This window comes from Rhinolophus hipposideros (assembly GCF_964194185.1).
Source record: "Rhinolophus hipposideros genome assembly, chromosome: 13".
Classification (NCBI taxonomy): domain Eukaryota; kingdom Metazoa; phylum Chordata; class Mammalia; order Chiroptera; family Rhinolophidae; genus Rhinolophus; species Rhinolophus hipposideros.
In genome coordinates this window covers 8,092,420-8,120,253 of record NC_138059.1, presented here as the reverse complement: position 1 = coordinate 8,120,253, position 27,834 = coordinate 8,092,420, and the positions used below count along the sequence as shown (strand labels likewise).

The 27,834-nt window shown below is 50.9% G+C and overlaps 1 protein-coding gene across 10 annotated transcripts in view; it reads right to left on the bottom strand.

Moving 5' to 3' along the window:
- CYRIB (CYFIP related Rac1 interactor B) overlaps positions 1 to 26,275 on the bottom strand; it is a 129,229-nt gene extending 102,954 nt beyond the window's left edge. For 3 of the 10 annotated variants that reach the window (XM_081070176.1, XM_081070179.1, XM_081070168.1), the window contains exon 1: positions 25,328 to 25,620. The gene's annotated coding sequence lies outside the window, so the exon portion shown is untranslated. Of the gene's footprint in view, positions 1 to 25,327; positions 25,621 to 25,957 lie in introns of those variants that run through there. The other 7 variants (XM_081070165.1, XM_081070178.1, XM_081070180.1 and 4 more) reach the window with 6 other exon arrangements.
- Positions 26,276 to 27,834: the final 1,559 nt, after the last annotated feature.

The following is a 27,834-nucleotide window of genomic DNA, read 5'->3' as shown; positions in this document are numbered from 1 at the left end:
GCTGCTCCTTTCACTCACTGTGTGGCCTTGGACAGGTCGCTTAGCCTCACCAAGCCTCAGTTTCCTCATCTTCAAAAATGCCAGGAACACCATCCCCTGAACAGAGTCCCTCGAGCTTCACTTTAGGGCTCGGCCACTCTGCGGCCTCAGGTCATCACCTCGGATTCGCTGGTCTTTCCCCGTCTGTCCCCCATCAACTGCCCAACTTACAGCCAAGATCCCCAGAGACGGGGCTCAGCCCAGGCCACAGCACCCGCCCACACCCCCGCCGGTGCAGGGTCAGGTCCTAGGTGGCTGCCTGCCTGCCTGCCTGTCCGGGGACTGACCGCGCCTTGGTCAGCTGCCCAGAAGGCCCTGTCAGCTCCGGGCTCCTGCTCCACTACCTGGCGATCCAGGTGTGGTCCGGAAGTCCCACGGTCAAGGTTCTCCTCAAAGGCCCGGAAACCTCCGGCAGGCACCATACAATTACTTACTCTTTTCCTCATGGGATCAAATGGAATTTAAAATCACTGCAGTCTCTATGGCCCTGTCCCACATGCTGTCATAAATAGAATATGTGATGCCTGCAAGATTCCTTTCCTGATCTCTGTTCAAAATTAAGCTTGTGTTCTGTTGACTGTTGTCACTGAGGAAGAGAGAGGGGTCTGCTGCCCACTGAGTCTGGATTGAATAGCCAGGCTTTCCATCTGGATCTCATCCCTGCCAATCACGCCCCCCTCCCCATGGCAGGGTCAGGGCCCCTCGCCCCACCAGGGCTACCTTCCAGGTAGACATCTATCATCCGCCTCCGGACTGAACCTTCTGTGTCTGCTCCCAGTCCTGCCTCCTCTCAGTGAGGAGTCTAGACTTGCTCAAAAAAAGAGGGCAAAAGCGGAACTGACAAGCAGAAGCTGGAACCGGGGGAGAGGGGTGGTGTGTGTGCCCATGTGGTGCCAGACCTGCTTGGGGAAAGAACAAAGGCATGGGCAGTGATGCCCCAGGCTCGTGCGAGTGTCTTCAGAGCTGAACTTTCTGCCTCATTTTTTGTGTACGTTACAAGCACCAATATCAGGCCTCACCCAATGCCCAAATCCGAACTTTCGGCAAACACCCGAAACAAACCCGGGGATAAGAGAATGTAGGATGGATTAAGGATCATGGGTCTGGAACCTTAATAGACTATTTATGTGTTTCGTTGTGAGGCTTATACTGGGGATGGGGAGAGGGACAGAGGAAAAGCTGCCAGAACTGCTTCGTTCTTCAAAGTCCAGAAAAGTGAGCAGCTTTTCGCCTCTTCTTTACCTCTTGCTATAGCCAATTACAGGTAGTGGAAACAGTACCTTGAAAATGTTCTCCAGGTATTCACGTATGCACAGACATGTGCCCATGCATGGGTGTGCATACACACAGGTGTGTACTCAGTCCCTTTTGCTACCCGCCATCCTCGGATAATTAAGAGCCAGTGCAGGGGGAGTCCTCATACATGGCTAATGGAATGAAAAATAGCGCAGCCGCTTCGGAAAAGAGCTTGGCAGTTTCTCAAAGAGTTAAACACAGAACTGCACACAACCCAGCGAATTCCAATCCCAGGTATCTACCCAGGAGAAATGAACACCTATGTCCACACAAAGACTTGCACGCAAATCCTCCCAGCAGCATTATTCATAATAGCCTCAAATTGAAAACAACCCAAATGTCCATCAACTGGTGAGTGGAGAAACAATGTGGCATATCGACACAACGTGATATGATTCAACAATAAAAAGGAACAAAGTCCTGAAGCCCTTGACAACGTGGATGAACCTGGGAAATGTTCTGTTCTGTAAAGGAAGCCAAGCCCAAGTCACCACAGATTATGTGGTCCCACTTATAGGGAAACCCCAAAGGCACGTTTAACAGGCAAATTTACTGAGACAAAAAGTAGACTTGTGGCTATCTAGGGCTGAGGACAGAGATTATCTGTAAGTGGGCATGAAGGATCCTATTGGGGTGATGAACATATTCTAACACTGTATTAAAATATTCTAAACCTGTATTATGCTCATGGCAGTACCCCCTGGTAAAGCAACTCAAAAATCACTGAATTGTACCCTTGAAATGGATTTTTTATGATACATAAAGTCAACCTGTAACTGCTGCTGTAACAAAGTACCACACGTGTAGTAGTAACTTAACATAACACAAACGTATTATCTTATAATTCTGGAGGTCAGAAATCCAGAATAGGTTTCACTGGGCTGCAGGTCAGGTGTCAGCAGGACCATGCTCCCTCCAGAGGCTCTAGGGGACAATCTGGTAACCAGTTCTTGAGGGCTGTGGCATTCCTTGGCTGGTGGCCCCTTCCTCCATCTTCAAAGCCGGCAGTGCAGCATCTTCAGGTTTCTGATTCTGACCCTCCTTCCATCACCACACCTCCTTCTCTGACTAAGAACCTTCCGTCTCCCTCTTATAAGGACCCTTGTGATTACAATGGGCCCACCTGGAAAATCTTTCCATCTCAAGATCCTTAACTTAGTCACATCTGTAAGGTCCCTTCTGCCATGTAAGGTAATGTATTCACAGGTCCTGGGGATTAGGAAATGGACATCTTGGGAAGGCCATTAGTCTGTCTACCATATACCTCAATAACGCTGTTACAGAAACACAAAGAGAGCCAGTGTAGGGTGTGGCCAGCAAGTAGGGCTCACAAAGGTGACCTGTCTGGAACTCCCACCGCCAAAGCAGCCCTTGGAAACCCTGTCCTAGGACATCATGTGCAGCATAAATGAATTAAAAATGTCCTCATTTTGGCTTCAAAACCTAGGAGGGAATGGGGCAAGAGAATGACAAATCCTGGCAAGAAGACCCAGAGAATTAGTCAAGTTCCAGACGAGGGAGGCAATGAGGGGAGAGTGGGAGCGATGCCCTTAAGTTTTCACTGACTTGACCACCCCCAGCCTGATTCCCCCCACGCTCCATGGTCGATTCCAAGGAAAAAGAGAAGTTTCAGGCCTGCAGAGAACTAAGTCTCTTGATGTCCTGAAATTTCCATCTCATTGATTGTTTTCAAAGAACCCGAAGTAAGTCAGTGCCCAGATGATTTCTGATTTAGGCAAGCACCTAAATCAATAGATAAGGAGCCACTCTGAGTCACTCCCTTGGCAGGCACGATGGCCAGACTGTCCTTATCAAGGTAACAGAGGAGAGCAGGCAGGACTCCCTTCTCTAGAAGCAGGCCTGACGCCCTCGTGCGAAAATGGTGTTTTCTCCTCCATCTCTTCTACCAGTCTGTGTTCTCCCTAGTGCTAGCGTGGGCACAAAGTAGGTGTTCAGTAAACACACGTACACACAGGTGTATACACACTGTCGGTGCTTGTTAGTTTTTTTCTGCATGTGCACCTTTTATGTCTATAAACAGGTTTTTAGTTGTAGCACACTGTCAGTATTCGAGAAATGCTTGTTTTCATATACGTGTGTAAAGCATGTTTTTGAACATAGGTGTTCAGTAAATGACGATTTCATATATAGCTATGTATGTTTGTGTGTGTACATGTATTCATATATGTACATATATAGGAAGGAAGGAACAACACATGGTGAAAAGGCAGAACAGGCTGAGCAGCTGAAATGAACACTCCAGGAGAGCAAATCCGATGCCTCTTTTGTTCTCACTGCTTCCCTGCGGCGGAGCACAATGCCGGCCTGGTACTTACATGTGCTCGGTCAGTCCTGGTTGGAAGGATGAATGGCCAGCCCAGCTCCGTTCAGTGAGCAGTGACTGAGCAAGTACTTACAAGTGCCGGACCTCGCACCAGGCTCTAGAGGCCGAGGTGAATAAACAGACAGATGTGGTCTCTGCCTTTAGGGGTGTGGCGGGGAGACCTAATAAACCGGAGTGCAAACCGCACACACTACCCACTAATGGAGAGGAAGGCTTTGGAGGGAAGGAAAAGGGTGTCGAGATGGAGTAAAGAGAAGATCTATAGGAAGAGGCGTTGCCTTGCAAAGAGGCAGGGATACGATATCAGGCAGAGGGAACAGCACGCACCAAGGGTGGGAAGGGCTCAGTCCTCCAGAAAACAGAAAGAGGCAGGGGGCTACGGCCAGCCAGAAAGGGCAGGGAGGCAGCAGGGAGCTCAGGCGGCTGCCTGGTCCTCTGGAACTTGGGTTTTCTTTACTTTTTAAATGACAACAGGAAGCCGTTGAGGGTTGTAAGCTGAGGGATGGTACGATCTGATCTACATTTTCAAAAGATCTGGAGGGGGCAATATGAAGAACAAATTGGAGGAGGTGAAAAATGTCCCCCCCCCTCCCCAGCACCTTGCCCACTTGTCAAAGAGAGAGAAGTGACCCTACTGGCCACCCTTGAACAGCACTCGGAAAGATAACACATGACTCTGCTATCACTGATTCGCTCCGTTTTTCAGACATTTAATGAGCGCCTAGTATGTACCAGGCACTGTGATAAGAAATGCCGGCAACGCTAAGATGAAAGGGACATAGGCCCTGTCCTCCAGGAGCCTAAAATCTCTCCCGTTCAAGAGCAGTCAGCATTGCACAGACTGGAAGAATTTAACTCAGACCAGTAGTTTTGAAAGGGGGCAGAGATTCAGAGCCATGGGTCCACAATGTCCTTATTTCCTCCTTGCTTTATCATTTCTTTGTTTACAGCTTGCCTCCTTCTAGAAGAGATCTGAGAGAGCATGCAACCAAAAAAGGATCGATGACGATAATAAAGAGAAAAAGGAAATAACAGGGGAAACAAAGCAAATACTGCTTATATCTTCTGTGATTAAACATAAACTTGGCTCTGAGCTTCCTGGCAGCCAAGGCAGAGGGGACTGCAGGGTAAGGAGGAAAAACAACCTTTCCTCTACGTGAACACAACTTTTCCTGGCCGCCCCTAAACTCTAAAAATAAAAAATGGAGACTATGCTGTTGGGCCAGCCTGGGGTGAGCAAGGAAGGGTGCCCTTGTGTAACGGCCCCTCTAGTTCTTCTTGCCCAACATCTTCCCTTGTAAATGTGTCCTCATCTAGTTCTACCAGCTACCAAGCTAGACGTTGGCATCTCTTGCTAACTTTATCTTTCACCCTCCCTAAAGTGGACTTCACACACATTAAATGAGTCACAAGACCTAGCCATACCACCCCCCAAACAGTTCTCAAACGTATTCATTCTCTCCTTCCGATGTCCAGCACCATTGCCTGCCCACTGGCTACCCAGTCTCAGAAACGACCTCCTAAAGGTACCCTGCCTCTAGGTTGGCTCTGTTCCACAAGGTTACTGGAGTGATTTTACTAGAAATCGTGGACCTGGCTGCATTGCTCTTCTACTTACAATCCTCTCATGCGTGGACTCATTCTACCTTCTCCCACTGGGCAGCAGCCACGTGGTTCAGGCCTGACCATGTCTCTCTTAGGGGCAGCCCCTGGCTGGCCTAAGGCAAGCAGTCCCCGGGTCCTAAGACCTTTGTCACAGTGAGTAGTTCAAGGAAGCAGGGATCCAGGCCTAAGCCAATGAGCACATAGCATTCTTCCCGTTCATTCTGGGGATTGGCCCCAGAATATTCACGTGACCTAAGCTGGGCCCACAAGAACCAGGGAGGAGAGGTAGGTGTGAAGGCTGGAACTGCTGAAGCCATGTTAGCGCCATGAGGGAGGCAGCCTGAGGCCAAAGCTCACACAGGAGAGCAGAGCTGAGAGAAGAGCAGAGAAACGAGCCAGGGCCCAGATCAACTGCCACCTGCAGCCCACCCGACCCTTGCACCTTTCAGTTAGACATGTTCATTAATTCGCTTTCCTCGCTGAGTTGGCCTGAGGTGAGCTGACTGTTATCAGCTACCAGAAGTACATCTATTCACCATCATCCCAACGTAAGGTACAAACTCCTTAGCATGGTGTACAACAGGAGCTGGCAAACTACAACTCACAGACCGAATAAGGCTCCCAGGCCAAATAAGGCTCACCACCTGCTTTTGTCAATAAAGTTTTACTGGAACACAGCCATGCCCAGTCATCGATGTGTTGTCTCTGGCGGCTGGGCCGCTATCATGGAGGAGTACAGCAGTTGCAACAGACACCATATGGTCTGCAAAGCCTAAAAACTTACCACCTGGTTCTTTACAGAAAATGTTTGCTATCCCCTGACACACAGGTCATCCAGATTTGGGCTTCTCTGCCTTCCCTCGCAGACTGACCATCTACCACCCTCGGCCTCCCACCCTCTGTAACACCTGTCCTCTCCCTGGCTTGGTTGTGCTGGACCCTCATGTGGCCTGGTTAACTCCTTACACCCTGCTCACCTCAGCTCAGGTGTCACCTCTTCTTTGTGGGTCCCCCGTCAGGATTAGGAGTGCCTTGTGCAAACAGAACCCACTTCCCTGCCCCTGTTCTCCACTACGCTGAGTAGAATCATGTGCCTGTCTCCCCCTTGGACTATAAGCCCTGAGCGGCTGGGTTACAGTTTCTTTATCTCTGAATCCCCCTGCTTTGCACAATGCCTGACACACAGCCGGTGACCCAATGTTTACTGACCTCAACTGCAGCAGATTCCATCTTCAAGGAATGGGATCAGGCTGGGTGGTTTCTACATCCCAAAAAGAGAGGCGGGAGACAGAGGAGCGCCAAGGTCCCTCACTATGGCCTCGGCAACACGTGTCAGTCAGGGTGACTGATTACAGACAACAGAAGTCGGCTATGACTATTTTATGGGGGAAAGGAATTTGATGAGAAAATGACGGGCCGCTCCCAGAATCGACAGACAGGCTAGAGAACCAGGCTGGGATAAAGGACCAATGGAGACTGGGCAGCAGGGGAATGTGCCGAGGCCATGTGCTTAGGACTCTCGACTCTGAAGAACCCCGACTGCCCTTGCCTCACTGTGGCACTCAGGCCAGATTCTAAGCCACGCGGCCACGCGGCCACGCGGAGACTGTATGCTGGTGCCCCAGCCCCGGAGGCGGGAAGGAAGAATGTCTGGTCTACTTTAGTCTCCCTGCTGGGAGGCAGAGCTCTGCCCTACACACTGGGGTTCCCCTAAACAGGAAGGCGGGTAGGATGCGGAGCACCCCAAAGTACAGAAAGTGCCCATGAGACGCACCCACCCACCCACCAGACTGTAGAACTAAATAGCTGTAGATCCATGAGCCCTCACACCATAACTGGCCCCACAGAGTGGGCTCGGAGGTTCCCAGGTTGCTGGAAGGGGGGGGGGGGGGGGCGAGGCCTCTGTGTGTGTCTACACAGCCCCACAGCCAAGTGTGCACAAAGGAAGTGTTTCTTCATCTCTCACCACAGAAAGAAGTGTCAAGCAGAACCTCAAGCATCTGCTATTGCAAAACGTCTACAGTAGTAGCAGCAAAAGGTCACTTCCAGAAGCATCCCTCTCCTCCTGCCCCGTAAAAGACACTAGGTGTCAGCTACGTGCTGGATAACTCAATTGCCGTTATCTACAGTTCGTTCACTCATTCATTCTGTCAACTGTCCCAAGACCCAGACGTGCCAGGTCGTGTGCTGGGTACTGGGGTACAGAGATGAAGGTATACCTGCTGGGCACCACTCCGTTTCCACACACACACACACACACACACACCGTGAGCCACCCACCACCCACCTCCTAGTTAGCCACCAGCCCTCAGCCCTCAGCTTTGTCCAGAGGACAAAGCTGCATGTCCAAATCGGGACCCTTAGGAAGGGCTGCTGGCTACTGGGCTGGCTAAAAATTTCCAGCCTTGGGCAGTCGGCTTCCCTGAGTGGGTAGGAGGCTGAGTCTGTCACCCCGCTGGCTGTGTTCGAGGGCAGCTCCTAGCTCTTGGCAACCGTTGGTCCTCAGGAAACTGGCTGATAAAGTTTATCTTAGGTGCCCCTGCCCTACACTCCACAAATCATACTACCAACACCTGCCATTTGCATGACACTTTCTGGTTCACAAAACACTTTTACATACATTCGCTTATTCATTCACTGAACACCTGTTATATGAGGTACTCTGCTCAGAGGTAGGAATTAAAGAGTAATAAAGCCCAGCCCCTACCCTTTTGGGTGCCACTTCCTCTGAGTAGCCCTCCTTGATCTCTCCAGCTGGGTTTGATGCTGCCCCCCCCCCCAACCCCGGCCAATAGGCCCACAGGACCTCACGCTTCTTTATATATAGCACAGGACCCTGAATCATTGCTGTCTGTCTTTTGATTTAAATTCCCTGGCTGAGATGAAAAAGGGACTCATGGACCTCACACACCACTGCATCCCCGGGGCCTGGCACATAGTGAGAGCAGAATGAATATCTTATAAGTACCAGTGGGAACACCTGGGAGAACAGGGGGCCATCGAGAACCAAAACCAAGGGGACAGAACAGGTAAGACTCTTAAGAGTAAATGTCTGGCATTGTCATTCCCCCCTCAGCATCTAGATTCTCAGACAGCTTGGGTGACTTGCCCAAACCATTCTGGCTAATAAATGCAGCTGGGCCTCTAACTCCACTCTCTTCATACCAATTTCCAGTTCCGACTCCACAGCCTGGCCAACTTTGGGTTCTCCCGCTCCCCAGGGACCTCAGAATTCCATCTGCCTTCTTCCTGTGGTCAACTTACTGCTGGGGGGACCTAATGCAATCTGTACCCTCCCCCTGGGGTATTTTTATAAGACGCCCTTGAAGATAGAAGTCTTTTGATTAAAACAGAGAAATGGGTTCCTAATAATGGAACATCGGGTAGTCATTTATTCATTAAACAAGTATTTCCTGAGCACCTATGGTATGTTCTCTTTAAGAAGCAGAGAAGCTGGAATGAACACAGGCATTGTCACTGCCCTTGAAGGTCTAATCATGAAATGTTACAAAAAGGGGGTGTCCCTTTGGTGAACGGGTGGGTGGGTGGGTGGGTGGATGGATGGATGGATGGATGGATGGATGGATGGATGAATTGCAGGTAATGTCAACATAGAATCTCAGCAGACTCAGGACACATGCATGGCCTGTTGGGGGACGGGGCGCGGGGGGTTGGGGGGCAGACCACACAATTCGTCACCCCAGGTCACCTTATTAGCTAATGTAGGATCCCCTTCTTTGACTTATTCTCCTTCCAACATCCACAGTGCATGAGAAATAGTTAGAATGAGTCTCCTTTTCCGGCCATTGCCGGCTTCCTAATTAAAGTCAAAGATTTGTGTTTACTGAGGGTTTATAAACACAGACCCAAAAAAGGTGTTTAAGAGAAAGCAGATGAAATGTGGGAAAGGACTAGCTAATAAAAACGGAGAAACGCTGGGCGTTTTCAACCATGACTGTGATTAAACAAACTTGCAGGAAAGATGCTTTGAGAGCCAAGGCGTGTGAATGTGTGCAGCGCCTGAGTTTCCAGGGTAAAATGTAAACCGTAGCTTCCTGCAGAATTAATTGGTCCCCAGTGAGAGATCCACGCTAAGTTCTTCAGGACCGTGCCGCGAATGTGGTTTTCCCTCCCAGCTCCTGCCACTGGGTTGTCACATAGCTCATCAAGACTGCATTTCAAAGTCCCAGGGACTTGCGGGTCAGTTGGGGACAGACTTCGTTGGAAGAACCTGCCCTCCAACGACAAGAGGCACCTAATGAAGTGTCCGAAGCTGAGGCTGCTCCCTTCTAGAACATTCACTGTAACTGCACAAAGGCCCTTCCAATGACAATTTCCTGTAACCCACATTCTTCCTTAGTCCAGGCAGGAACCTGGGGTTAGAAGTAGCTCGTTTTTGAATTATGGGAGAGTCTGGCCTGAATTTGAACATGAGTGGCAAAGATGGCAAGGAGCCCCAAGGACCCCCCGGGGCCCCCCAGATGCCTTCCCAGAGATCAAAAGGGGAAAATGAGGGGTGCCGCCCAGGGCCAGCCTTAATGAAACCCTAATGAGCGAGATTCCACAATTGAAGACAACAATGGGAGGGCAAGCAGTGAGGCCAGAAAACAGTCAATGTCTTTGATTAAACACTGATGAAATTCCCCATCGCTGCTTTAATCTGGTTCCCCCGGGGAGTTTCATTGGCTTTGCAATGTTTTCAAAGAAAACGATCTTGAATATACATTATTCCCCAAGCCACTCAACACAGAGATTGGCCTTCCTGCCTCCTCCCCTCTTCGAAGCAGGCAGCCGCTTCCCAGATGAGTTTTGAACATCAGCCAATGGCGACCTGGGCTCCTTTCTGTACAAGACACTCCTTGTCACCAGTTTGGCACTCTGCAGGTCCCACTCCTTTATCACGGTCTTGGTTTACCCACGGCTTTCTGCACTTGAGGCTGAAGCCAATCTCCTTGGGCTGGGACCAATCTCACAATGCTGAGGCCCTGGTCAACATCAAAGCCCTCTCTGGAAACTGATCTGGTTTTAATATCTGAGTCTATCCTGAGGCAACTCCAAGCCAACCTGGATTCTGAGCCATTCTGCGTATAAACAATCAGAAACAAAGCACGCTGATGGACTGCTCCAAGCTGAGCCCATACAGCCATTCACACTTCCTAGTTCTTTGAATGCTGGCCTGCCTGCCTGTTTTTTGTACATGCTGTTCCCCTTTGTCTGACATGCTGTTCCCAGCACTGGCCTTCGAAATTCAGTGGAAACTGTCACCTTCTCTACAAAGCCCTCCCCAGCACCTCCTGACAGAGTTCAGTTCAACACATAGTGACTGTGTGAGCCTGGCCCAGTCCTGTACTCAGCTAAATATGCAGAGAGAAGAAAATTCTGTATCTGGCTGGAGACCCTCCAGGCTAGCGTCTCCAAATAACCTCTTGCTTGCAATTCTATGTTTAAAATTTTACTGTGCAAGATTTTAGATGTACAAAAAGTACGCAAAGAATCACAAAACCACCTCTCCTACCCAGAGCCCAGCCTAAGGAATATAGCAAATACAAAGTCCCCTGGGTGTCCCGCCCCAATCCTATTGTTCTCTGCAATCCCCCAAGGGTAAGAACGATACAGAATTTGGTATTTACCACCGCTGTGCATTTCTTTATACCTTTATTACATACGATTGGACCCCCACCCACAAGGTATATCATTGCTTTGAAAGTTTTAAATTTTTCGTAACTTGAACACTTTGCATATTAATACAGTGATTTGTTTTTATGTCCATCTCCTCCCAGGACTCTCCCTAAGCAATGCTTGTGTCCTGCAAACGTCACTACTAGGACACCTAACCCAAACCCTGGCCCACAGTTCATGCTTAATGCATGCTTGTAGAAAATGAGGGGGGCGGAGAAAACACGGAGGGCAGGGTTTTCACCCACTGGACCCAAAAAGGGAGCGGGGAGAGGGATGCAGAAGGCTTCCCCAGGGGCGTGTACCTGCAGCTCACTCATCCAAAGGCCTCCTACAGTCCTTAGAGTCTGGAGGTGCATAGGACCCAAGGGAGACACTGCCCAGAGCTGGCTGAAGGGAAGGGCAGCATTTACTGTGACAAACAGCACTCCCAGTGTGTACCCAGCACACAGGAGGGGCTCTGGATGAGTGTGGTGAATGACCATTTCTACAGATAAGAAAAAGGAGAGGCTGAACAAGGAAATGTGGTTGGTCCAGAGGAGACCCAACTTGGAGACCATCTAATAGAGAGCAAGAGTCCTCACTCATGGGGGGCAGGGGACAGGAGGACACGACAATGTCTTCTTTCCTTCAGCTCCAGCTCCCACTCCCAAGCTGCACTCTCACTCTCAGCTCACTGAATAACAGCCCCAGGTGGCTTCCAGGGTCTTGGGAGGAACCCCAGTGAGTGTCATACAAATGAGACAGGTGGGGGAGGTAGGGAAAAGGGGGAGGGATGAGATTGTATGTGGTCACTAAGAGAACAGACTCATTGGGAGAGCACAGAATAAAAAAGAGCCAAGGCCTCAGTAAATGCTTTTTTCATGAACTGGGCTGTTGTCTTTTGACTTTTGGATTCTCTGCCAGCTTGCAGAGCCTCTGCCCACCAGGTGGAGGTTAGGAATTGCTGAGGCTAGGAAAATAAGTCCCACCTCTGACCCTGGCCCGCTGTGCAGCCTTGGGCAAGTCACTCAACCTCTCTGGGCTTCAATTTTCTGAAAGAATTAGGCACTCTTTCTACAAACACTCTTGGAGCAAGGCCGACTGTGAACCTGACCTATGGACCTAAAACAGAAAAAGACCCAGTACCTGGGCTGGGGGATGCTGAGTGGAATGAGGCCATGGTGTATACACAAAGCACTCTATGACTATATGGTATTGTTCTTAGGCTTTATTTTCCATCATATTTGCCATGTAAGCCCTTTTCTGACTTTTTCTCTTCCTTTTTTTTTTTTTTTTTTTTTTTTAAGATTCAAGACGTAGTGTTTGGTCAAGGCTAAGTAGAACAGAGAGCCAGGAAGTTCATCTTTAATTCATCACCAACAATACTCAGCTCAGCTCAAACTTGCCAAAATGCTTTCTTCCAGCACATCTATTCATAGCCGTCTGTTCCTAGAGTTAGTTCTCAATTATTCACTCGAACAGAGGCTTGTCCCATGTTCTGAGCATGAGTGGGGGAGGGAGGGAAGGGCACGGAAGGAAGGGGGCACAGGAGAACAGGGACAGATCTAGAAAAGACACCCCCCCCCAGAGAGCAGCCACACCCCTCTGGGAGGGCACCAGGTGACAGGGCCTGCAGGGTATGGTCTTTGGAAGAGGGAGGTGGGAGAAGACATACCACAGAGGGCATCCTCCGACTGCCTGAGGAAAGGAGGCTCAGTGAAGTCACGTGACAGGCTCAAAGCAAATGGCAGAGCTGGGTACACACTGCAGGGGCGAGGCCCATGGGTCCCTGCAGCCCTTGCGAGCAGATGACACCCACGCCCTCGGCTAATTAAAACCCTGGAGCTGCCTTTTACCAGCCCTGCTTAACACCGGATGGGCCGGCTGCCATCAAGGATTTGCTGCTCTGAACTACATCTCTCCAGGTGGTTTTGAGGCTTAAATGAGATGCTGTACGCCACGGGAAACCTCTGTCATGAGCAGCTTTCTCACTCTGTGTTCTGGTCCTTCCTTTTCTTCCTCTGACCCTCGAAACGTCGAGGGGGTGGGCCATGCATGACTCAGCGGGGGCAGCCCAGGGCCCTGCAACAGTCCCTGCAGCTTCATTTCTTCCTTCATTATCCAGAGCAGCGTGACTGCCTGATTTGCATATCACTTCCTCTAGAAGGTCAGACAGCCCAGATGCTGGACAGGAGAACAGAGCTGGAGGCAATGGGAGGGAAAAAGGGATGTTCTGGACACTCAATAAACGCCCACTGGAGATGCTAAAAATGGGTTCCTCTTTCGTATCTAATCATAGAAACCCGTGTGCACACACATCCACATTATGAATCTTGGCGTCTGAAATATTTGAAAGTACTGCAATTTCCATTTTCCACCCAGAGCAGAAAATGAATTCATACCTTTATACATCAAAGGTACATTTGGCACCTGCGGAGCACGTACCTTTCGGGGTTTTGTGCCTTCCTTAAAAAAATGGCTGGAGAGTTTTGAATCAGAACCTCTCCAAAATGCAGGCAAAGCTGCATGACAGACACAGAACGCGAGAGAAAATGGCATTTTAAATACCACAGAGACTGTCTGGAAATTGGCAATCTCGTGTATGGTTACAGCTTAGCCACCTATCAAGATGCCCTCTTACAGGTTTCTAAGAAGGCAGACGCATGCATTTCTCTCTGTCCCCTGTGTCCTGCCACAGAGCACAGGTCAAGCGGTCCCTCTCCTCCACAGAGGTCACATGGAGGAGGACGTGTTACAGGGGACCGATAACTGTGCACACAAGGTTACCTATCTTCCACTGGGAACACACAGGACAGCAGCTCCCCCACTGAACCTGAAGTTCGCTTCTGCTTTGACACTTAACCTCGACACTGTCACCCAAACAGAAAACCTTTCGCTAGGTGAATCGGTAGCTGTCATTCATCTTACCTTTCCCTGCAAACAATGTCCATAGAACTTGAAGAGTGTTACTGGTATTTCAGTCTCTCTAGATGATCTTCACTCCATCAGCTGTTAACCTGAAGAGAGTGTTTCTGGAAGTCACATGACCTCTCTCTGACCTCAGGTTACGTCATTTATCAAATGGTGACAATAATATCTTCCCATAGGCCTAGGAGGGTCTGGTCCACCCATAACAGCTTTTCTATTCAAGAGTTCCTAGCTCGGGCTTCTGGTCGGCTCAGTTGGTTAGAGCGCGGTGCTCATAACACCAAGGTTGCCGGTTCGATTCCCACATGGGCCAGAGAGCTGCAGTCTTCACGACTACAGTGAAAACAACAGCTTGGCTGGGAGCTGAACTGCGCCCTCCACAACTAGACTGAAAACAATGACTTGACTTTGAACTGATGGGTCCTGGAAAAACACACTGTTCCCCAATATTCCCCCCCAAGATTAACAACAACAACAAAAAGAATCGCTAGCTGTCTTTCTTACCGTGTTTCCCCAAAAATAAGACCCAGCCAGACAATCAGCTCTAATGTGTCTTTCGGCGGGAAAATGAATGTAAGGCCCGGTCTTATTTTACTATAAGTAAAATAAAAAAACTTATTTTACCAAGCATAATATAATGTAATGTAACATAACATAACATAACATAACATAACATAACATAACATAACATAGTATAATACTGGGTCTTACATTCATTTTCGCTCCAAAAGATTCATTACAGCTGGTTGTCCAGCTGGTTGTCTTATTTTTGGGGAAACAAGGTAGTTGTCCTATAGTCCTATGTATCAGGCCTGTTAGCATTTTAATCTCAGAAACACCCAGACCTAAGTTTTAGTAATTGGTCTGTTTTGTTGTATACCATTTATGAAATGATCTAAACTTTGGTTTCTTTCTTTCCCTGGAAACAGGAGAGTTCTAGGTTTCTTTGAAGAGAAGACAGATGAGGAGAGAAGAGGGGAAGGGAGTGAAAGTACCAGAGCCACATTATAGAAAACGTGTAAAAGAGAGAAAGGAAAAGCAAATCATCCACATTCCTGTCCGCATACCACAATCTCTGACACCATTTTGCTGTGTATTTCCTTCCATGCTTTTTTCCTGCAAAGGAGTGCTTTCTCAGTTTCCTCCGAGCCTCTTTGGCCCTCATTTTGAGTGGCAACAGCATAACTGTTTGCAGTACTCGGTGATTGTCAGACACTTACGCTATTTCCAATTTCCTTTGTGTTTATACAAAGAAGTGAGCTGAAGATCTATGAGCAATATTTTGTCCGTTGTTTTACTTTTTTCCTTAGGAGAGCTTCCCAGAGCGGGTTCGCTGGGTTGAGGCTCACAAGTACCTTCATGACTCGTGACATAAATTGGCTCGTGACAAAAAAAATGCCCAGAAGGGTCTTTGTAGGACCCCACTGGCTACCAGCGAGAAGACACAGGTGACTTTATGGGGATGGGGACAAGGGCACTCGTTGGATTTTGCTCTGGAGCAAACTCTGTGGAGCATTCCAGACGCTGCACCTCAGGGTTTTCCCTTGTAGAGTGGGCACTCACATGCACAGGAGAGTCAGCTTCAAGCTGAACACAAATACTCCCAACCGCCTGCCCCAACAGCTCTGTAACAGGATCAAGAACGAACGATCAGGTTTCCTTTCTTTCGGTTTTAAGTGTCCAAGGTCTTGAGAGAAAGATCACTGTGTCTGGAGAGACGGTTTTCCAACCCCATTCTGGGTCATGATCATGGCGGAGGGTGAGGGTGGGGTGGAGGGGCTTCTAGGGAAACAGGGGTGGGGGGACACTCCAAAGGTCAGAACTTGTTTATTCTTCATTTATTTCTGCGAGGTTAAAGTCAGAAATATGCAAATGTCGTCTTTCTACACTTCCCCTGCATTTCACCATCGAAACTTTGAGAAACACTGCTTAGGAAAGAGACAGTTCCACTTGGGTCAGGGCCTCAGGGAGGTGGGCCATCTCCAAAGGCTGGGGTCCCCCGTGGGCCCAGGAGGCCCTTTCGGATAGACTCCAGCAAGGGACATTCAGCCACAGGTGTGACATGTGCAAGATCAAGGACAGGCAGACGGTCCTAAATAAATCCAGGAGCTGTTGTGACCAAACAGACTACTTTTGTTAAAAAAAAAAAAAAAAAGAGGGAGTCAGGCCTCACCAGGCCAAGGGAGATTGCGTCCTTCCTGTTCACTGGGCCCCCACACTGGACAGTTGGACCTCCCCCCCCCCCAAAAAAAAATCCTCTCCAAAGTTAATCACACTCAAGCAGGGGAGACCCTGGAATAATTACCCATGTTATATATGTCACCCCCTGGGTCAGGACAACCGCACACTCTAAACACACCCTCTGTGGATTACAACATACAATAGAATTACAGCACACGCTCATTTCATTCAGCTATTTCAACTCTACTCAGAGAGCCAAACGCTTTTTGTTTTAATTTTAGAAACTTTAAATTAATGGACAAGTGCATTTTGCCTGTTGCATTTATTTGAATTTGTGTTATTCGGAGGGTTACTATACCTCGCACTTGACTGTATATCGTACACCACTGTGAATGCCACATGTACACACATGGGTCCCTGCACAGCACCACATACCCAAAACCATGTGTATGCAAACACTCCTGCAGGGGCGAATCAAGAGAATGTCCTGATCATTCTCACAATGTGTGTTTTCCTGCTGTGCCGCCTTCCAGATTTGGTGACTAAGATGTAACTGCCGTGTAAGGTTTCTTTTCCTTTGGTGCTTTTGGGTCTTGAAGGATGTGACCATCTGTTAGGTACCAGCGGAGAATCAGTCTGGGATCAGAACAGGAAACCAGGCCTGCCAGGCTGGTGAGTCCCGGGGTGGACCCCATGGCTTTATACCCCACCTCCCAGGACAGGCTGTCTGGTCACAGAAGTCACCCTCCTCACTGGCCACGCGCTGGTTATGCGACCCTTAGCAGGCTTTCAGTTCCCTGGCCTGGTCCCTCACTTTCAATGAGTGGCCTAGGTGATTTTCAAACTCCTGAGGGGCTCTGGGCTTCCTTCCGCTGGCTGGCTGAACAGGTTTCCACCTTGGATGAAAATCAGCTTCCCAAGTGGGATTCTTAGAAGAGGTGACACTGTGCTGAGTGAGATGCTGACGTCCTCAGCTCTTTGGGCGGGTGGTCCCCTGGCTGTCACCGCTACCTAGAAGATGATTCCTCTTTTACTACCCAGCCTCTAACCACGCCTTACACATTCTGTTTCCTGTGTGGGCCGTGAGTGAAAAAGGCCGGAAAGGACAGGACTAGGTGATGTTCAGTGTCCTTTCCTTCTTACACCCATCAACCCAGAGTGAGAAGCAGATCGTCCATGGGCAAAAGATGACGGCACGGGGCAGTTTCTCTAACTGGGTTCCTCTCACCGGAGACACTGCATCAAAACCACTTCATGTCAACTATAGTTTAATATATATATATATAGTCACAGGATGTGGAGAACAGCATAGGGAATAGAGTCAATGGAATTGTAACAGCCATATACGATGTCAGAGGGGTAGCAGATTGGGGAAAGGGGGTAGATTTGTGAGGGGTGTACATGTCTAACTAGTACATTGTTTTCCACACCTGACACTATTAAAAAAAAAAAAAGAGGAAAAAAAATCACTTCAGAGCGCCTGCTAAAAATGTTGATTTTTGACCCTCCCATCCAGAAAGCTTACACATACCCAAGTCATGGTCAGATGAAAGAAATACCCGGGCAGAGGGAACACATGCATAGAATATTCTGGCAAGTTCAGACATTGAAAACGGACAGGAGGAAGACTGACTACAGGAGGTATTCATCCTGTATCTACCTTCTTCTCTCCAGTCTACAAGGACCAGGGTCCAAACATTGGGATTGTCATTTGAAATTCAACCCCCCCTCCTCCCGCAAAGCATGAACCCACAGCACCCTTCTTTCCTCCAAATCGTTCCGTTGGGGAGGGTACAAGCAGAGTCACGTATAGGATGGCACACGTCCCAACACCAACCGCATCAAGAGGTACATTCATAGCGTGAGTCAGTTTCACACTGAATTCACCAAAGGCCTCACCACTCAAAGTAGCCCTAGGCATCTACTTGCAAGAGTCATTTATAAATTCTGAACTTCCTGGGTTGACACGTTCACCGGCAGGGGCTGGCAATGATGGCTGCCGAGATGCCCACCCAGAAAACCACCGGCCGCCCTCTCCTTGCAGCTTCCAGTCGCAGCAGCGCATGCGCTTGGCTAGACAACTCTCCTTGGCAATTTTTTGAGTTAGGTTCGAGGTTCCTGCGAAAGAGGGGGTACAACAGCAGGTGGGCACAGAGGCTGGCGTGGCACGTTTGAACGCCAGGTCTGTGTGTTTTGTCTTAGCCTCTATGTCCCTGCAGTTGCCTCATCTGTAAGATGGGGATGATGGTACCTGCCTCACAGAGGTTTTGTGACAGTAAGAAATAAAACACGCAAAGTACACATTATACATGATCACTCAATAAGGGAAAGTCATGATCATTACAGGGGAGACCAACAAAAACACCCCAAATCACAAAGACCCACAATATGATGTTTGTGGGAGGTATATAATTAGGGACGCTTTGTTTGGGCCTGCAATGCCTCCACAAAGGGTCAGAAACACGGCCTCACTCACAACTCCCGCTCCCCCTTCAATCACCAGCTGTTCTCGCCCATGACTCTCCCTACTATGCTATCTCCAAACCTAGTCCCAAAGCGTTTGCAATTCCTGGGTGACAAAAAAGGACCTAGAGGGCCCGGGCTTGGGTTAGTCCAAGGACACAAATCCCAAATCCTTCCCACTCTAAGCTGCTCGCGCCCTTAGGGACTTGTGTGGGGTGGCGTGGGACAGAGTTCTTACTCCCCACATGGACCCATGACAGGGCCTAGCACATAGTAGGCCTCCCTCACTTAATTACTGTTGTTGACTAGCAGGATGGACCCGATCCCTCCACAATGAACTGAACACTCGACAGATATGAAGGCGTGTTTAGAAATGACTGCAAAATACCACTTGGCTTTCGTTCGCAAGCCTGTTTGATCTGTACGCACCCTGGCCGGTCTCTGGCGCCTGTGGAGCGCAGAGCAGTACACAAAGCCAGAGTTCAAGGGAGCAGAGCAGACATTTTAGGATGTTATTGCCTGAGTTTCACTTCCACGTTCTCTTCTGAATTGTACTTCAACTCTGGTTTTGAGCAAAGCTGGGGCCGGTGCACAAACGGGCAGCAAAGGCCTCCCACAGGTTCCTCTCCCGAGCCCCAGCCCCTGAGGCCGTGTGGACAGACGACTCGAATTACCCAGTACCTATTAGATACCAGGCCCTAAGCCAGGTATATTCAGCCATTTTCTGACTTAAGAGCCACAACAAGCTACAGAACAGGCACTGTGATGCCTGGAGAGGATGCAGAATTTGCAAAAGGCTCCACAGTTACGGAGTCAAGTGTGCACGGAGATGTACCTGGCCCCAAAGGTCACCATTCTTCACCCTGCCACCATCCGCTTGCAAAGGAGAACCCCAGAGGGGCCAACTCCAGCCTTCAGATTTGCAAAAAAAGCCTCAGCAGCAGTTTGAAATTATCTTAAGGACATACCTACCCTCCCATCCAATTCATACCCCATATCTCTGCCAGCGGGAGAGCCCTGGCCGAAATTAGCATGGGACAATCGCTTCTCACCCACTATGTCCCTGGGGAAGGGGTGTTTCTGCAAGAGGCTGCGCTGGGAGCTTTTATGCTCATTATCTCGTCTAGTCTTCCAAAGCCTCGGGAGAGGCAGGTGTGATTAGCCCAGCTTTATCCCTGACAGTTCTGGGCCAGCAAGGTGTCGCAATTTGCCCAAGGCCACACAGCTTTGAAGTGGCAGTGACAGGGTCCTTCAGCTCCTCAGTGTGACAGCATTTGCTGAGTGGTTGTTGGGTTTAAATTTCAAAGAGCTCCAAGTGGCCTGAGACTCTATACGGACTCTATGAAGCACATGAGTAAAGGATGGAGCGTTCCAACCTCTTTCTGGCCAAGCCTCTTCCCCTCCTTAACTCTTCTGCATGACTACACCTCACTGTCATTTCTCCCTACTTCTCCGAGGTGCGAGGGAGGAGAGGAGTCCATTAGTCCCTGATACGGTATGTAATTCAAAGCCGTCAGTTATCCTATGTTGGGCCTTCTTTTTCACTGTGGATGGAAGGTCTTAGTCTCCTGCCAAAGGGAGGTAGGGGCAGAGGTACCTTTTGTGCTGGGGAAGGACATCAAGCCCCAACAGCCCCTTGGCCCTTAGAGCCTGGCACTTAGGATGGCCCCATAGGGCTTATAGGCAGACACTGTGGAGCCGTCTGAAAGGCCCGGATTAAAAGCTGGAGGGCCTGGGTTCTGGGCCTGCTTTTGCCTCTTGGACCAGATGCTCCCGTCTCTGGGTCCCAGTTCCCTCGTCTGGTAAGAGTACTGGAAACCTAAAACCTGAATCTCTGAGCATGAGATTCCCACTCACTCTTTCCAGACCACAGTCACATGTGGCGGCCTGTGAGACTCATATTGCTTCTCTTTCTTCACTCCCTGCTCCATCCCCACCTCAACTGTTCAGAGCACCCTGCTGGGCTTATTAGGCAGCTCTGGCAGGGTAAGGAGGCTGTCCTCTCTCTGCAGCCCTCCGTGTTCTCACTGTAGCCTGCTCTGGGCCTCCATCTTTTAATCATACATGTTTCTGACATGGCTGTCTCCTCCACTAATGAAGCAGACAGCTGCCTCGGGAACCTCAGGCGACATATTCCAATGCACGTCCTCAGTCAGTTCCGGTCCTGAATGACTGAGGGGATTGGGGACCTCTGAATTCTCCCTACTCAAAGTGTGGACAACAAACCACGGCACTGCAGAGCAAAGTGTTAGCAATGCAGGATCGCGGCCCACCCCAGGCTGCTGACTCAGAGCCTGCAAGGGGATCCCCAAGAGATCTGGGGGCACACTCCAGTTGGGGAAGCAGTGTTCCAAAATCCCTCCTCCCTCACTTGGACCATCAAGAAGCCCTCCTACTTGTGGGCCTTAGCAGGACTCAGGAAAACACAGAACATCCTGAGCCAAAGGATAGTCACCTCAGGAACCTTCTAGAAGCCTGCCACTGACTCTCACAAACAGGACCTGAAGGGTGCAGCCGCCAGGGTGATTCCTGGCACGTGTTACCCTCTGGCCCTCTGAGCATTAAGGAAGCCCAGGCAGCTTTCAAACATGTGGGTTTGCAACCAACATTAGTTTCCAGCCTTGGTTCTGTGGATTTGGCTACCCTCATCCTTCCACCCACCAGCCCCCATACATAGTGGCTGCACAGCTGCCAACCTCTGACAGCAGAGACAAACAGACTGGTGGCCCCCCTGCCCCTCACTGACCCTGCGTCCATGCTCAGAATCTCCCCTCCCTCATTCTCTACGCCTGACATTTATTCAACGTGGAAAGAGAAGGAACCTTTCCAAAACGCGTTTTCAGCTTTTTAGTAAACCCTGCAATTCCTCTAATGGTTTCAGATGATCTTAAATATTTATAAAAATCACTCTCAGCAACACTTCATTAAATAAATCTCCTCACCGACTTCGATTATTTATATATTTATGAACATGATGTCTCCTTCCCTTGGAGCAGATGGCAGCTAGTAAGTCTTTGAAAAGGAGAAAGGAAAAAAAAAATCAATGGGAGAGAACGTAAACTCAATGAGTCCCCAATTTACTCTTCTTGACAAGCTCTGAGACCATGATCTTTCCATTCAGTGCAATTGCCCTACAACAGCCAGCCAACAACGGGGTGGGGAAAACATGGAGGCTTGCACTTGAATCTAGGAAGACTCTTCCAGCCAAGGGCTCAATTCTTAGTGGGAAGTGGAGCTTTGTTAGTGGAGGGACAGGACGACGGGACTGGGGTGGGTCAGAGAGAGCCTGGCGGGGGTGGGGAGGGAAGTAACTGATATTTGCTGAGCACCTACTATGTGCCATGCCCTGTGCTCTATACAACCTCTGGGTTGATCGCCACAACAACCCTTCCAGGTGGCAATTATTTATTCCTCATTTAAAAGATGAAGAAGGCCCAGAGAGAGTGAGCATCTTGCCCAAGGTCACAGACCGAGTAAGCAGCAGAACCAGGATGTGACCCCAGCCAGTCTGGCCCCCAAACCCATACACATGCTGCCTCTAAAAGCAGACAACGATGAGAGAAAAATACAATTGCCCTTAATCTCACGTATCCTTGGCTACACAATTATCTTTCCTTCAACCTGCTGAGGCCAATCACCCCCTTTCAGACCATCAGGCTTAACTGCCCAAGTTCTACCCAGCGACAGGAACTTTCTGTATGAGAACCTGGGGGAGCCAAGTCTCAGCTGAAAGCTGGAAGGAGTGATGTGAACACCATGAGACGATATGAAACGAGTGTCATCAGCCCATGAAGAGGTGACTTTATGAGAGAGAGGAAAAAAGACCCTTTACCCGCAGAAATGGATGAAAAACAGGATCACAATGATTCCTTTTTCATCAGGCCTTTATCACATGTCCCCAATTGGGAAGGAGAAAAAGAGTAAAGTCAGCCTTCTTCCTCCCCCACTCAATTGACTTCTCTCGAGAAGCTCCACGTTTACAAAGAGAAGTGGTTCTGGCCTTTGCGGTGCTTGTACTCTAGTTGAGGAGACAGCGATTACTACTGTTGATGATAATGACAGTCATGATGACGAGGGCCGTTCATCGGGGGCCTGTGCTAAGGGCTTCACTCACTCTCAGAAGGAGCAAAGCAACCCTATGACACATCGTCCCATTTTACAGGTGAGAATACTGAGGCTCTGAGCGTGAAGAAATTCGGTGACACGCAAACAGCAGAAGAGGGAGGTGTGACTGAGGATCTTGTCCTCTTACTCGGAACCTTGAGAACGGATGGTGGGGGAGGGGAGCAGTGTACAGATGAGGAAAAGAGGGTTACGAGAGGGTGGTGACCTCTCTAAGGCTTCCTGGCCAGCCTTAAAATCTAAAGTGTACTGATTTTAAATCCGACTTTCCACTGACACAACACTGCCTCCACTACGCTCGCTGGAAGATGGTTCATTAAAGATGGCCAGGTCCCTGACCGCCAAAGCCACGGGAATGTGGTCTCTGCAGTCAAGGAGACAGAGGTAATGCTGAGCATGAGGCCACCACCTCCTGACACTGGCGTCCCTTAGGAGCCCCTCCTGTCACGGTCCCTGGATCCTGAGGTGAGACTGCACAATGGAGAATCTAGAGACACTTGGGAGGAACCACCAGAGGACGATTCCAAGGTCACCTACAGGCCAGTGCATTGACCTTGAGGTAGAGACAGAATGTACCTCCATAAGGAGCGATGGGGAAACCATCACTCTTTTGTTCCTTCTGTCAAAAAACATGTACCGTGCACCTAGCATATGTCAGACAGCCTGCCAGGTGCCAGGGAAATACAGAGGCTGTTCAGATGGGAGCAAAGTCTACAGGAAGGAGGCTAAATCTGCCACTTACGGGCTGAAGGTCTTGGGCCAAGTCCTGCATTCTCACTAAGTCTTGTCAAATGAGAAAAAGATCTCATAGGTAACCATGGCCACTCCAGGTCTTAAAAATGAATGTCAAGTGCCCAAACTACAACTGGCCACGACAGAGAGCTACCTGCTGTTGCCTCTTAAAATGACATAGCCCTCAGGCTCATCTTCTGCCCTCCAGAGGTGAAAAAACCCAGCTAAGAATCCTAAGAGAGGTGCACAGAAGCCTTTGGGACCGGAGAAAGAAAGAGAAGGGACGGCTGTCAGAGAAAGCAAATTTACTTGAAAATTTCCCAAAGAGAAGGGAAGAAAGACGTACTGGGCCTTTATCTGAAGGCCATTTCCAAGTGCCCCACTGCATTAAGGCACCCTACCCTGCTGCAGCACACACTGGTCCTCCCCATGCTGAAAGTCTACTAAGGATCTAGAAAATGCAAATTACAATGTGCCTCCCCAGGAAGAAAACCCAGGCCCATCAACCACTTCTGCATGTCCCACCAAGAGAGAAAACCCACCTCTCCCCAGCTTCCTCCACGTTTACAGGAAGCCCCAGGCCTGGGAAATCAGCCCAGCTGTCAGCCCTGGCTGCCCCGCCGAGGCCAGGCATCTGGCAGTGACAATCAAAATGATGGTTCCTTTTCATTTCCACCAAATGCAATCTTCCAAGAATGGGAGAGGCTCAAGTCAGAGTGTAAGCTCCTTTTCACGAGGAGTCAATATTTTCACAAGATAATGCTCCCGGGGAAGGGAGTGGATTACACAGCTCCCAGGTAGCAAAATGTGGCTCTCTGGGGATTGTGAGATGGAGGTGACAGAGCAAGGAAACCAAACCGTGGAACCACACCCAGTTACCTCTCAAAATTCACATCCACCTAATCATTTCACAAACATCTACGGAGAACCTCCCCTGTGCCCCAGGCAGGCCTTCTAGATGGTGGGGAGGCAGAAATTGAAGGTGACTGACAATGACACTTTCCATTACTGCGCCCCTCCAGCTCAGGAAATCCACACTCACTTTCTCTGGGCCCAGCTCAAAGCAGCCCATTTTGCTGGCAGCTGTGGAAGGCTCAGAGGGAAAGCCACTTGCCCAAGGTCACACAGTCAGTTAGTGGCAGGCCCAGGAATTAGAACGAAGGTGCCAAGTGCTTGTGACACTCCCCAGCGGCGCCTGCTTCCCGCTCAATCCTCCCAATCAAGCCATTTCTTGCAACAGCGCGGGGATCAAAGATCATCCCCAAGGGTTCTGAAAGCCAGGGAAACCCTAGGTTCCCTCTTTCCTCTCACCCCCAAGCCAGGCCACAGGTTGGAGACCCCGTGCGTGGGTACACACAGCCCTGAGAGAGCCCTGCAGGCTCCAAGGGCATGCACCGTTCGGGCTGAACTTCCATGTAGAAATAAAGACGATGAAAATAAAGGGCAAAGAGGAAGTGCTCCTCAAACGGAGGCGGGTGGCTACCCCGGGAGGAAGTCCTGAGACCCATGCAGATTTTGTTCACCCCCTGCAGTGCCTTCTTGTAAGTGGCTGGCCTTCCGAGCCCCCAGTGGGAGCTGGCCAGGGGGTGGCCGGGGGTCAGACCCCGCGCCCGCACCTGGGCTGCAGGAGGGGTCTGAGCGGGGACAGCCCCCCCAAGGCCCCCCGCCCCCCGGGGCGGCCCCGCGCCGCGCACCCGCGTCCTCCCGCCGCCGCCGGACGGAGGCACATCCTCCGGCGCCCCCCCCGCCCCCCCCCGGCAGCACCCCCTCTCCCGCCGCAGCGGGGGCTCGCCCCCGCCCCTCTCCCCGCGTCCGGCACGCGCGCGCCCCCACCCGCGCCCTCGCGGGGACCCACCGGCGCCCAGGCGCGCGGGCGGAGCGGGCGGCGCGGGCGGAGCGGGCGGTGCGGGCGGAGCGGTGCGGGCGGAGCGGGCGGTGCGGGCGGCGCGGGGCACGTACCTGGCGCCGGGCGAGCAGCGCGGGGAGCCGGGCGCGGGCGCGCAGGAGCCTCGGTGCCGCCGCCGCCGTTTCCGGGTTGGCGGGTCCCACGTCACCGCCACAGGTTTGCGAGCGGCCCCCGCCGCGGCGGCAGCAGCAGCGGCGGCTCCGGCGCGTGTCGGGCGAGAAATCACTATAAAAGGAAGCGCCGCCGCCGCCGCGAGGAGGAAGAGGAAGCGCCGCGCACCTTCGCGGGGCCCGGCCGCCGCGCACAAAAGGAGGACGCGGCCGACGCGCCTCCCCCCGCCGGGTCCCCGCCGCACCGTGGGCCCCGCGTCAGCGCGCGCGGCGCCCCGGGACCGCCCCCCACCCCAAAACCCGCGGGTGCGGCGCGGGGGTGGCCGGCACCCACGTGCCCGTGCGCTCCCGAGCCGGGCGCAGTGGCCCGGGCTGGGGTGACCTTGGGCCAGTCACCGCCGGGGGCGAGCGGCCGCGCGGGCTGCCCTGGGGACAGGGTGGGGGCCCGTCGCCCGCCTGGCGAGGCGCGGAGATGGCCCCGGTCGTCGCGTGCCGGGCAGGGCGCCAGCTCGAATCCGAGCCTCGCGACCTTCTGGCCAGCAGGGTCCGTGTCTGGCCGCGCGACCCCCTCACCTGTGCGGTGGCAATGATGCTGGTCCCGGCCTGGCCCAGCTCGCGGCGGGCCAGTGAGAGCCTGTGCGTGCAAAATATTCCTTCAGCCCTCAACAGACGTTTACGGAGGGCCCGCTAAGTGCCAGGTTGTCCCAGGCCCTGGGGACACAGCTGGGAACCCCAACAAAGTCCCTGCGGGGGGCGACAGGGGAGGGGGTCGCGGGAGCAGGCAATAAAGTACCTGATGGTCTGCTGGTGCGTAAGGCCGGGAGGGAAAATGAAGGCGGGGAGCAGGGACTGTCTGGCTAGCCTAAGGGGCTCTCCAAGCACTTTTCGTGCAGAAATTCCCGGTCAACAAGCTCCTCACTATAATTCCAGCTTCCGGTATAAGGGAGGACCCCACCTTTCCCCTTCTCTATAATGGCAAAGAATACACTTTCTCCATGGAACAGGACATGCCTAGGAAACGGAGATACTTCTGCCTTGCCCTCAGACCTCAAGCCCATCCTATTGTTTTCTTGAAATTCAACCAAATTTCTCACGACTATAGACAATGTTCTTTAAAGTGTCTTTCCACTGGCCTCCAACAGAGCATCAAAAGAGTTCCAGGAAAAGCTTTCATTGTCTCCCCACCCTCCATCTCCAGCTGTCTCGGATGTGTGGAGGGTCCTTTCGGGTGGTTGCGATGTGCTCGAATAATTATTGAGTTGCTCGCTTACCTGATTATAAGCCATTCGTTTCTTTAGCAAAGATGTCCAAAGCCCTTTTCTTGTCCAGGCCCAGTGCTAGGAGCTGGGGGGCACCCAGATGATGTGATTCCAACAGCATTTCCAAGGTGCTCCTGGTCTTGAGGGGGACTTGGGGTGCTGTGTGACTGTATCTGCAGAAAAGCAGCACAGATGACAGCAAGTAGAGGGGACAGAGTGGGGAAGGGTGTGTACTCAACCTGGAAGGGAGGCAACCAAAGAGAGCAGGAGATGGAGGTCAAAAAACCCTGCCTCAAAGTTTTGAGAGGCAAAGTGGGAAAACAGAAACACCTGGAAGTTTGTTTGGACGTCAAAGCTCTCGTCCCTCAAAGAGGGCGCCACCTTGCTGGGGTAGAGTAACGACGTGTGAAACAGCTGGCTCTTCAACGACAAACAAGGAGAGAAGCAGGAAGAGGATTTGGAGTCAGACAGAGCTGAGCTCAGTTTAGGTTCTTTCTTGGTCGCTTACGAAATGGGCATTAATAATTCCAAACATCGTTGAAGTACCTACCGGGTGCCAAACATTGTGCTCATCTAATTTAATTTTCACCATAGCCCCAGGAAGCAGGTTCATCATGCTCAGTGTTACGTAAGACTAAGACACGGGAGCTGGGAGAGGTGGAATTTGCCCCAGGTCATTCTAATTAGATAGTGGCAGAGCTGGGAGAGGTGGAATCCCAGATTGTCTGGCTCCAAAGCCCAGCACTTAGCCACTCGGAGCCTCAGTTTGCTCATCTGGGAAATGGGACTGACAATAACTACTGCATTAGGCCTTGGGGGGTTAAATGAAATAGCACACGCGTACAACCTCGCACGTTAGTAGGACCCAGGAGAGAGCTATCACCATTGTTGTTACTAACAACACAATAATTGTTAAAGGCATAGGGGTAAGGAACTTTCTGGCATGGTTGAGAACTGCAAACATTTTGGCGTGAATGTAACACCGAGTATGAATGTGGGGGGTTCAGAAGCAGGGAATAAAGGGAAGGTGAGGGCAAGGTCTGGATGGCGCTTACCCTGCACTCCACGGAACTCAGAGATGCCTGCAGTGAGAAGTCCAATTCATATGTATGTGTCTCCACTGGATGCTGTGAGGCTGAGAGGGTGATTCCGGTCTCTGATCGTGACTTATTCAGTCAGGTCCTGATGGAC